The sequence below is a fragment of the Lactuca sativa genome, chromosome 5 (genome assembly GCF_002870075.4).
Source record: "Lactuca sativa cultivar Salinas chromosome 5, Lsat_Salinas_v11, whole genome shotgun sequence".
Classification (NCBI taxonomy): Eukaryota; Viridiplantae; Streptophyta; class Magnoliopsida; order Asterales; family Asteraceae; genus Lactuca; species Lactuca sativa.
The window spans coordinates 341,263,520-341,276,533 of NC_056627.2; positions in this window are offsets into that span (position 1 = coordinate 341,263,520).

Here is a 13,014-nt window from a genome sequence, read left to right on the forward strand (position 1 = left end):
GACGTGAAAACTGCTTTTCTTAATGGAAAGTTGGCTGAGGATGTTTACATGAATCAGCCAAAGGGTTTTGTTAATGCAAAGCATCCAAATAGAGTGTGTAAGCTTGAGAAATCCATTTATAGATTGAAGCAAGCATCTCGCAGATGGAATCTTTGTTTTGTATGTCGATGACATACTACTCATAGGAAACGACATCCCAACCTTGCAGGAGGTCAAGTCCTGGCTTGGGAAGTGTTTCGCTATGAAGGACCTCTGAGAGGCTGTGTATATTCTGGGAATAAGGATAATAAGAAATAGAAGTAAGAGACTGATAGGACTCAGTCAAGATACATACTTAGATATGGTACTAAAGCGTTTTAGTATGGAAAATTCCAAGAAATGGGAGTTGCCAATCCAAAGCAATACCAAGTTGAGTAAGACTCAATGCCTGAGTACAGAGGCAGAAATAGCTGATATGAGCTGATTACCTTACGCTTCCGCAGTTGGCTCTATCATGTATGCTATGACTTGTACTCGCCCTGATGTGGCTTTCGCCTTGAGCATGGGCAGCAGATATCAGGGTAACCTTGGTAGAGCCCGTTGGACTGCAGTTAAGAACATTCTTAAATACCTACGAAGGACCAAGGAATGGTTTCTAGTCCTCGGTGGGAGTGATGATTTAAGGTTACGAGGGTATAGTGATGCCAAAGCAACTTGACAAGGTATGTACTTGACCCGGTTGTGCATGGTCCTTTTAGGTTGCCTTCACCAAAGCAACTTGACAAGGTAATTTGATGAGAGAGAGAGAGGATAATATGATTTATTAATATACTATAAGAATAATATATTAAAGGAGAAATCATGTTTATTTAGTTAGTATTAGTCATAAATTAATTAGGAATTAATTTGGTGACTAAAAGAGATTAATTAAATAAAGGGGCATAAACTGTCAAATACATGATAGTTGAATTTTGGGCTGGGAAACCTAATCGACTAAGGGGGAGCGAAATTATGATGAAGGATCATCATATTTTCGTCCAAGGCCCTATTCCAAAAGGTTCCTTGGGCTGCTTGGTGACTAAGTTGTCCCTTAGGGTTTAGACTGAAACCTTAGCAGCCTACAATATAAATAAGACCGCTAGCCTTCAATTTTCGGCCACTTGCTTCCCAAGAGAAACCCTAGGCCGAAATTAAGCATCCTCCCTCCTCTCTCATAGTTGCTTTCTTGATTGTGATGTTTGTAATCCATTAGAGGAGTTACAATTGTGACTCTAAGCTCCAAGAAAGAATATTCAAGCTTCCATTGAGGAGGTAAACATATAGATCTAATTCTATATGTTAAATTATGAAATATGTATGCTAGTTTAGGGTTTGTAAGTCTTGGATTCATTGCATGTACAATAGAGAAACATAGATCCAAGCATTAGGGTTTGTATGACCACATAGGATTGTTCTTATGCATAAAACCCATCAGTTAAAACTTAAAATTTAGTCCATAGGTATTTATAATGTTTTAAAATGAGTTTGAACATTTTTGAACCATGTTAGATTAATGGGTGAAGCTTTAGTAGTGAAATTGAAACATGGTTCCTTTGACCATTTATGTAAAGTATATTGCCTAAGTCGGATAAGTTGGTGGAAGAAGTATTTGAAATATCAAATTTAGTTACAGTTTTTCAAAATTGAAATTAAGGTTACAAAGTGTGCACATGAAGCCAATGATTTGAATATAAAATGTTATAATACTTTAAGTAGCCGTATTGCACACATGATGTTTTTGAGTGATCTGTTAAGATGTTTGGAAAATTACAAAAGAACCATAACAAAGAAGTAAAACAAGATCATCATGTTATCCTAGTTGTGGTTTATGGTCCCAATGTCATCGGATGAAAAAGTAATGAGATAATAGCAAGATCAATTTTGACCATGTTGACTAACAGTGATAAGGTTCTGCGGTTCTATCCATTCTTTTTATTTTCTTAGGATAGTTCATCCCGAGTCCATTATAGTCTTGTCTTACTTGAGGACAAGTAAGGTTTAAGCTTGGGGTGATTTGATAGCTTCATTGTAACATCCCGTTTTGAATAGAGTAATTAAATAATAAATCAGGAACCCTGGGAAATAATTATTTTGATTATTTTATATTATTAGAGCTTAAAATTTAATAATAATTATTGGAATGTAGATTCAGGGGTTAAAGAATGATATTGGACTTAATTTGAAAGGATCTTGAATGACTGGGGTTAAAAGAGTAAATTCTGGACCTATGTTGAAAGGAATTGTTGAATGAGGGGCTGTGGTGTAAATTACGGACTAGATTTGAAAAGATTCTTGAAGCCAAGGTAGAAATGGTAACATTTGGATTTAAATTGAAAGAAAGAATGATGGAGGGGATGATCTTGTAATTATGGGAAAATGTCTATAAGGGGCGGGGTATTTAGCCGTTACCCATCCGGTAACCCTAACCCTAGTCATGACTTGTGCAGCCGCCACCCCACTCCCTCTCCACTATCTGTCTCCAACCTCCGCCATCTGAAGAATCGTCGGACGTCGGGGTCGCCGAAAGAAGCCGCCACAACCGTTGTTGTTTCGGGAAGGATCGATCGAGGGTGCTGGTCGAGCCTCGTCGCTGCCACGGCCGCCATATGGTTGTTTCACCGAGTTGTTGCTTCCGCTGCTGTTTCCTGTGTTGCTACCACCGCCACCCACGGTGTTGGGTTTATTCTCCGGGCATGACACGTGCACTGCTGCTGTACTCGGTGGTTCGAACCACCTTATCCTCTCCTCTCCGTTTTGTTTATTGATACGTCGCCACCACCACTGTTGGAGCCTTAAGACCACCGGGATAGTCGGGGACGTCTCTCTGTCGTCAAAGATGAAACGCCGCCGCTGCGGACGTTAGTGCGGCTACTGTCGTTATTTTTCCGCCACGGGTGGGTGCCACATCTGTTATGGGTATGTAAGTCGGGTACTGCTGTGATTATTGTTTTTGGAGCATTTCTGTTGGCCGGAAATTCGAGGAAAACCCCGCTGCCGCCATGCACCACCGTAGGTGGGTGTGTTTTAGTGGGTGTGTGTATGTATTAGTGTGTGTATATTATTAGTATGTGTGTGTGTGTTCTTGGATGGTATTGTAATTATACAAATGGAATAAAGGAAAGAAAGTCAAAGCCACCACCGGCCGCCGTGTCGAGTGGCGGTGTGCCTCGTTGATGTTGTGATTTGGTTTGGATGTTTGGACAAGGGACTAAAACCCTAATGGGCCCAAAGAAGCCTTAATGGGCTTAGTGACACCTTATTGGGCCTAATGAAGCCCTAATTGACATTAAAGCCCAAACATGTGTCTAATGGGTCTAATGGACCCTAATTAACCTTAGGAAACCCTAATGGGCTTAAGGACCTAGCTATTGGGCCTATTCGGCTTAGATGGGCTGGAAACCCTAAATAGGGTTTAGAAAACCCTAATATTGGATTTATGAGCTTGGAATTTGGGACCCACTTTTGGGCCATTGGAATGGAATTGTGTGATTAAGCCCAATCACACCATATGACTTATTTAGAAGAATGATGGACTTAATGGATTAAGTCCTTAATGGGTTAAGTGAGAAACACTTAACCCTAATTGTCATTTTATGAGAAAACCCTAATTTTCGCTTGGGTTTATTTTTGGGCCTTTTATTGGGCCTTGATGACTGGGTTATTAATGGGCCATCCAAGATCAAGCAAATGGACTAGAATAATTAATGGGCTTTGTGGTAAGGCCCAAATGAAGAGTTGGGCCCAATTTGGAAAATTGGGCCATAGATGGGCCATAGTTTGGGCCTTTATGATTATGTGATATTGAGTCATGGGAATTGGATGGGAATAATTGGATGGGCCTTAAGGAAAAACCATGAAGAGGTCTGGGCCCAATTTGGAAAATTTGGCCATATGTTGGGCTTTAGCCCATTACTTGACTATTGAGCCTTTAGTGTGTGAGTTGGACTTTGGGCTTGGAACCCAATTATTAATTGGGTGTTGTTTGATGTTAACAGTTCGGGAATCTGTCAACCAGCAGTTGGAGTATTATCGGTGGGACTTCAGCAGTGCCAGGTGAGTTCTCCTCACTATATCAACAGGGTCTAAGGTACCAAGGCCGGCCCTTTATGGATTGTATTCGGATTATTGCATGTTATGCTTACTGATTTATATCCTGGTAGTTAGGATTGTGAGATGCTATGTTAGTGACCTGTTAGGTCGATATCCTGGTTACAGGATTGTTGTTATGATTTGTGATCTGTTAGATCAGTTTGACTGTTATATATATATATATATATATATATATATATATATATATATACATGCTAGTGTTATATGATGTCTATGTGCACATGATTGTCCTGGTTATAGGATGATGCTATGTTAGTGGCCGGTTAGGTCTGTATCCCGGTTATTGGGATGTTTCTATGATTGGTGATTTTTTAGATCGGTTTGACTGTTATATGAAATGAGCTAGCATATGGAATTTATGTGCACGTGTTTGTTTGATTGGGGGTTGGGTTGAGGCGGTCCTACTTTATGCTGTAGGCCAACATACCCGTCGAGCGGTCCAGATAGGCTGTAGGCCCTGCGTGGCGGTCCAGACGTGCCGAAGGCTCGAAGAGCAGTACAGATAGACTGAAGGCCTGTGAAGCGGTCCAGTCAGGCTGATGACTCCTTATGCATGCTGTTCTGTATTAGTTATATGATATGGTTATGAGGCTTATTGGTTATGTTTGTATGGCGTTGGTATTTCGGGGAAACTCACTAAGCTTCGGGCTTACAGTTGTTGATTTTGTTTCAGGCACTTCTGATGATTGCTGGAAGGCGAAGGCGTGATCGTGCACCTCCTCATATTTTCATGATTGATTCTGGGAATACTCTGATGTCTAAACTATTTTGAAAACAACCTGTAATAACTTAATGGTTTTAAACGTTGTAAAAAGTTTTAAATTTGGCATGATTTTTTTATGGGTGTTCCATTTATTTTATTTACTTCTTTTTATAGTTTATTTTAGCACATTTCATTCGCATTTTAGTTAATTTCCATGCGTATTTTCGTTTTTGTTATTTTATGACCATTTCGGGTACTTTCTAGTTTCTTGAGCATTATTGCAGTTTTTTGGAGACTAGCGGAGCGGGATTTTTGGGTGGCGATTGGACTCGAAGGGCAATGGGGATTTCGATCTTGGTGGCTATGGAGTTGATGCTTGGAGCGGGCTTGCTTATTAATTGAAAACTTGAGAGAAATAAATTATAAATTTGCAAGGTGCGAGAGAATATTAGAGTGTGCGGCGATTGATGATCGGGCGATTTCAGAATCTATGTATCATTTGGAGAAGGCATATTGGACTCAAATTGAGGAAATCTTGAAGAAAAATGGGCTAGAAGCTGATTAGATTCGAACTGTGCCAATGGAATAGCTGTGGGGGCCTAAGACTTGAAGAAACCCAAATTCTGTCACCCTTATGCGGCCCGCGTAAGGTTTCCACGCGGCCCGCATGGATTCCTGAAAGGGCAAATTCAGGATTTTGTTGAGAGCTCTATATTGGGAAGGCTAGTGTGCCTCTTTAGCCTTATCTTGGACATCCGATTTTGACTCATTCTCTCTGGAGTTTTGGAGAACTTTGAAGGCCAAGAACCCTCAAGAACTTCATCATTTCTCCTCTTGTTTCTTGTTAAATGTTGGGTACAATCTTTATTAACTGTGTTTTCCTAAGTTTAGCCATGCTTGGCTAGACTAATTGTGGCTGACTTTGGTGGAATCTTTTGACTAATTGTTGAATGTTGAAGACTCCATGAACTTGTGTTTGAATCTTTATGAAAATGTTTTATGTTTTATCATCTTATCATTACTTGTATGTTTTTATTCATGAGTTTAAATGTGTTTGTGGTGATTAGTTGGCTAATTTCTTGATTAAGTAAAGGTCTAAAGGATCTTCAAATTAACAAGAAACCAGTGATTTTTGTGTTAGTTTTACTTCACACAATCATAAAAACATTTTCTCCAACATGGTAGTGGAAGCTTTTGACTCCTCTTGGATTTGGTGACTTTTTAATTCTTAATGCTAGTTGACTTTCACTAATTACATGCTTAATGGAATTAGTGACTTTGACTAAGGAAATTGTTATGATCTTCTCTAACCATTTCAACAACTAAGAAAAGTCTAGGTAATCTCAAGCTCCTTGGATTACTATAGCCAAATTAAGGATTTAAAACAAGTATTGCACTATTGGATTCTAATGATATGTTCATTAAAAGTCAAAGTGAAGAAACCTCAAGTCAACCATCTTTATCTTATTCATTTTACATCAAAACTCTTGTTTTTGTTGAAATTATTTATTTAAATCTTAGTTTAATTCTAGTTTGTTTCAAGTATTTCAAAACACCAAACCCCCCATTTTTATTTTTATTGTTTTTTTTTCTTTACAAGTATTTTTACAAGAGATTTTTCATAAAGTTATAAAATTGAACCAATCTCCGTGGATTTAACCCCTTTACCACTATACACTATTTTAGTGTGAAAGATTTAGGGTTATTAATTTTGTTGGCCTTGACAACCACTAAATTTTGGTGCCGTTGCCGGGGATTGGTTTATGTTTAATCAATTTGTTTCTCTATGCCCAGATTTCAACATACAGGTGACTTGATTTATAACCCGGAAATTGAAAAAGAAGCAAGACATTTGGCGAAGGAAAAGATAATAGAACGTGGTCAAACTTCTAATCCTCACGGGGATCCGGAGGTTGAACCCGCTTCATCAAGTGACACGGAACCCGATTCTAGTCCTGACCCTCGCCAAGAAATTCTCGAAACACCACCTCTACAATGAAATCCACCCATTATTGAACCAATTGCAATGACGGACGGAGGAGAAGCTCCCGAAAGAACTTTGAGGCAATTGATGGAAACCAATGATACACAAACTTAAAACGGTATCAATTATCCCGTTTTGGAAGGAGGTTCGGAATTGAAGTCAAGTTTAGTCCATCATCTTCCAACTTTTCATGGATTAGAGAATGAAGACCCTCATAAGCACTGGAAGATGTTTCACATTATTTGCACTAGTATGAAGCCACAAGGGTCAACCGATGACCAAATCAAGCTAAGGGCATTCCCCTTTTCATTGGCTGATAGAGCAAAGGATTGGTTATTCTATCTTCCCCCGGGATCAATCAACTCATGGACCGACATGGCAAGAGATTTTCTTGATAAGTTCTATCCTGCTTCAAGAGTCTCAAGTCTTAGAAATGAGATTTATGGAATCCGCCAAGGTCAAAATGAGAGGTTCAACAACTTGTGCTATAGTTGTCCACAATATCAAATTCCGGAACAACTCCTCATTCAACACTTCTATGAATGATTGTTACTAATGGAGAGAAGACTAGTTGATGCCTCAAGTGGTGGTGATGTCTTTAGTAAAACTCCACAACAAACAAGAAAACTTTTCAACACCATAGCCGCAAATTCCCAACATTTTGGCCCACGCCAAGATATGAAGAGAGAGACACAACACAAAGTCAATGAAGTGGGAACATCAAATCTCGAGTATCAAATCAAAGATTTAACCTCCGTTGTCCAAAAGTTAGCTGTGGGACAAACTCCACAAGTGATGGTTTGTGGAATATGTGCAACAATGGGACATCCTACGGATATGTGTCTCATTCTTCAAGAAGATGCGGAACATGTAAACGCCACGAGAGAGTTCCAAAATTACCACAACAAGCCATTCGGTTACTAAAATGCTTACAATTCAAGTTGGAAGCCAAATCCCAATATGAGCTACAGCCCAAAACCATTGCCTCAAAATGCATCGGTAAGACCTTCCTACTCACCACAACAATCTCATTACCAACATTCGCAACCACACTATCAACACACACCGTACCATTCACATCATCATCAACAACCTCCTCAATCCCAACTGAGTAGCTCTGGAATGTCTCTTGAAGACATTGTCAAATCCTTAGCCACTAGTACCCAACAATTCCAAAAGCAAATAAGGACTAGTATCTCCAACCTTGAAGCACAAATGGGAGATATAGTTACATCCATAAGCAAGTTGGATTCCCGTGAAAAGTTGCCTTCTCAAACTGAAAATAACCCAAATGTTAATTTGGTGACCTTGAGAAGTGGAAAACAAATCGGAAAGAGTAGTTCAAAGAAGAAGCCAAGGGATGAAGAGGAAGAAATAGAAGTCATTCCCATTTAATAACCTATAGTCAAGAACGATGCACAAGTCGGAGTTCCAAAGAATACTATTCCCCTCGTAACACCAATATCCACTCAACCGCCATTCCCCTCCCGAATTGCAACTTCGAAAAAGAACATGGAGGAGAAAAAGATTTTGGACACCTTTCGAAAGGTTGAAGTAAACATCACTCTACTTGATGCAATCAAGCAAATCCCTAGATATGCAAAGTTTTTGAAAGAACTTTGTACCAACAAGAGGAAATCGAAGGGGAATGAGAAAATCTCAATGAATGAAAATGCATCTACGGTTTTACAAAGGAAACTTACACCCAAGTGCAAAGATCCGGGAATGTTCACGGTTCCTTGTAAGATTGGAGATGTCACTTTTAGTAGTGCTACGCTTGATCTTGGTGTCTCTATCAATTTCATGCCCTATTCGGTGTATGAATCATTGAATGTCAGACCCTTAAGTGAAACCGGTGTCATAATCTCTCTTGCGGATAAATTGAGTGTCTTTCCTAGAGGTGTTCTAGAGGATGTTTTGGTACAAGTGAACTAATTGGTCTTTCCGGCGGATTTCTATGTGATTGATCTATATGAGCAAGTGTCCTCCAAATCGGCTCTAATCTTGCTTAGGAGACCATTTTTGAAGACGGCTAGGACGAAGATCGATGTGTATGCGGGAAGTTTGACAATGGAGTTTGATGGTGAAACAATAAGTTTTAATATTTATGATGCCATGAGATATCCTATTGATGTTTCATCTTTGTACCTTGTTGATGTTGTTGAGCCAATAACCCAAGAATTGTTCGAGTTGTCTAATAGTGATGTGTTGGAAATGATCTTAAGCAAGGGTTTTGATTGTGGGAAGCTTGCCGATAAATTAAAGCTTTATTCTTTGGACCCGGAGGTTGAGAGGTTGGTCAATAATTTAGAGGTGAAGAAATCTACGAGATTTGATGTCAAGAAAATTGAGTTGCCCCCAACCCACACGAAGTTGTCGCCATCCCTTGTTCAACCACCCGAATTAGAATTGAAGGTCCTACCTCAACACTTAAAGTATGCTTATTTAGGAAAGAATGAAACCCTCCCGATTATTATTTCAACTCATTTAACCGAATGTGAAGAAGAGCAACTCCTTAAGGTGTTGAAGGAGCACAAAGAAGCCATGGGTTGGACAATCGCGGATATTAAGGGATTAAGCCCCTCCACTTGTATGCACAAGATCTTGATGGAGGATGAATGCAAGACAAGTCGGGACGTACAAAGAGGATTGAACTCGCCTATGATGGAAGTTGTGAAGAAAGAGATTTTGAAGCTTCTTGATGTGGGGATGATCTATCCAATCTCAGATAGCAAGTGGGTGATCCTGCTGCAAGTGGTACCAAAGAAGACGAGAATCATGGTGGTCGAGAACAACAAAGGTATGATGGTCCCCACCCGCATGCAAAACGGGTGGAGAGTATGTATTGACTACCGCAGACTCGATGCAAGCACAAGAAAAAATCATTTTCCATTACCTTTCATCGACCAAATGTTAGAAAGGTTGGCCGGGAAATCTCATTGTTGTTGTCTCGACGGGTACTCTGGTTTCCACCAAATCCTGGTGGCACCGGAAGACCAAGAAAAGACAACATTTACATGTCCATTCGACACTTTTGCATACCGGAGAATGCCATTTGGATTGTGTAACGCCCCGACCACTTTCCAATGTTGTATGGTTAGTATCTTTTCAGAATATGTCAAGAATATAATTGAGGTTTTTATGGATAATTTTACGGTATATGGCAACTCCTTCCAAGAATGTTTGACCAATCTCACCAAGATTTTAAAAATACGCATTGAAACGAATTTGGTTTTAAATTTTGAGAAATGTCATTTTATGGTGAGTCAAGGTCTTATTTTGGGTCACATTGTGTCTAAGAAAGGAATAGAGGTAGATAAGGTCAAAATTGATGTTATTCAAAGCTTACCTTACCCGACTTGTGTTCGGGAAGTTCGTTCTTTTTTGGGCCATGCATGTTTCTACTGAAGATTCATTAAGGACTTTTCAAAGATAACAAGACCAATGTGCCAACTCTTGCAAAAAGAAGTTGATTTCGAGTTTAATGAGGCGTGCAAAGAAGATTTCGACAAGCTCAAAGAGTTGCTTATATCCGCTCCCATCATACAAGCGCCAAATTAGGATCTCCCCTTCGAGATCATATGTGATGAAAGCAATTATGCTATTGGCGCCGTTTTGGGTCAAAAGAATGGAAGAGCCTCCCATGTGATCTACTATGCATCGAGGACACTAAACAATGCTCAAAGCAACTACTCTACCACGGAGAAGAAGCTATTGGCCATAGTGTTCGCTTTGGAGAAGTTTAGGCAATATCTACTTGGCACTAAAGTTATAGTGTATTCGGATCATGCGGCTCTCAAGTACTTGACAACAAAGAAAGATGCAAATCTAAGACTCATCCGGTGGATCTTATTGTTACAAGAATTTGATTTGGAAATCCAGGACAAGAGTGGATGCGAGAACCTTGTTGCCGATCACCTAAGTCAGATCACTTGAAATGAAACTTCCCTCCCATTGCGGGAAAAGTTTCCAAATGAGCATCTCTTTTCCCTTACTCAGTCTACTCCTTGGTATGCCGATATCGTTAACTTTTTGGTCACAAAAAGGTATCTCAATGCATTCTCACATGCTCAAAAAGACAAATTAAAAAGTGATGCAAAGTATTACGTGTGGGATGAACCTTATTTGTTGAAACATTGTCCCGATCAAATCATTAGGCAATGTGTGCCCTAACAAGAACATCAATCAATTTTGTAACTTTGTCATGAATTTGCTTGTGGGGGACACTTCGGGCCTAGCCGAACTTTGAGAAAAGTTCTTGAGTGTGGACTATTTTGGCCAACCATGTCACACGATTGTTATATGTTTTGTAAAAGTTGTGAGCGGTGCCAAAGAACGGGAAACATTTCACAAAAGAACCAAATGCCACAAAATCTCATCCTTGTTTGTGAAGTTATTGACGTATGGGGGATTGATTTCATGGGCCCATTTCCTGTTTCGTTTGGCAACATTTACATCTTGCTCGCGGTTGATTATGTTTCTAAGTGGGTTGAAGTCAAAGCCACAAGATCGGATGATGCCAAAATGGTTATCGAGTTTTTAAAGTCTAATGTTTTTGTGATATTTGGTGTGCCTAGGGAGTTGATCAGTGATCGAGGGACGCATTTCTGCAACAAGATGATGGAGGCTTTATTGAAGAAGTATAATTTGACCCATCGTGTCTCAACCGCCTACCACCCTCAAACAAACGGTCAAGCAGAAGTTTCAAATCGTGAGGTGAAGAGTATTCTAGAGAAAAAGTGAATCCGACAAGTAAGGATTGGAGTTTGAGGCTTGATGATGCCTTATGGGCCTATTGGACAGCTTACAAGACCCCGATAGGAATGTCGCCCTTTAGGTTGGTTTTTGGAAAGCCATGTCATCTACCCGTCGAATTAGAGCACCATGCATTTTGGGTAATCAAGCAATGCAATTACGATATTTATGAGGCGGGAAGACATAGAAAGCTTCAACTCCAAGAGCTAAAAGAATTGAGAAATGACTCTTATGAAAACTCGAGGATTTATAAGGAGAAAACGAAGCTCTTCCAAGTCCATCACCCGTAAGCATTTTGAGCCGGGGCATAGGGTCTTACTTTACCATTCACGATTGAAGTTATTTTCGGGCAAGGTAAGGTCAAGATGGATTGGATCTTTTGTTGTGATAAAGACCTTTGACCATGGGTCGGTGGAAGTTCAAAGTGAAAAGACGAGACAAATTTTCAAAGTCAATGGGCACCGTTTGAAGCCATTCTATGAAGGTTTCAATGCTTATGCTCTTGAAATCATCCATTTGGATGTCCTGAGGTGTTGAAGCAAGCAAGGAAGACGTCTCGCCAAAGACGTTAAAAAGGGGCATTTTTGGAAAGCATTGTGTTTTCACCTTTTCCAAATCCAAATAAATCATTTTAAAAAGTGTTTTCAGGAATTTGAAAATAAAATTTTCAAAGGTTTCACCCTTCATTCCCCGTTTTATTCCAACTTTTGTCGAAAATTTTGAAACCGGACCTTACAGGATCATTTTGAGCTAAAAATCAAGTTTTTGAAAAATGTCATTTTTTGAAGTGCAGCAAAGGCCCGCGGCCCACGTAAGAAATGGGAAGAAAGCCCACGGTCCGCGTAGATCAAAGGTACAAATCTTGTTCAGCAAGCACGGCCAGCACGCGGCCTGCACCCAACCCGCGTGTATGAACATAGCCTTTTCTCGCAACTAGACGCGACCTCAGTGCAGCCCGCGCCTAGCCCACATGGGGGGGGGGGTCGAACACTTAGCTTTTTTTTTCAATCGCATCATATCCCGCGGCCTCTACGGGAGCCTAGCTAAACCCGCGTATATGATCAGAACTTTTCGAATGAACTAGACGCGGCCAGCACGCGGCCCGCGCCTAGCCCGTGTGTTGATTGTTGACTGGATTTCTTAAGTTGTTGACTCGTTTGACTTTCTTTGACCAGGAGTGTTAAATGGTTTGAATAACAATGACCGGGTTTGACTTTTCTTGACCAAAGATTAAAACACTTCAGCCTCATTCTTCTCCATTCTAACCCTACACAAAACCACCATTTTTTCTCTAGAACTCAAGAACACTACCACCCACTTCTCACAAAAATCCAATTTCTCGGAGTTATACCGGTCAAAATCTCGTGAAACCACCGCCATTCTCTCCCATATTTTGAGCCCTACAAACCCCACCCAAAATCCGGTTCGATCCGTGGCCGAAATT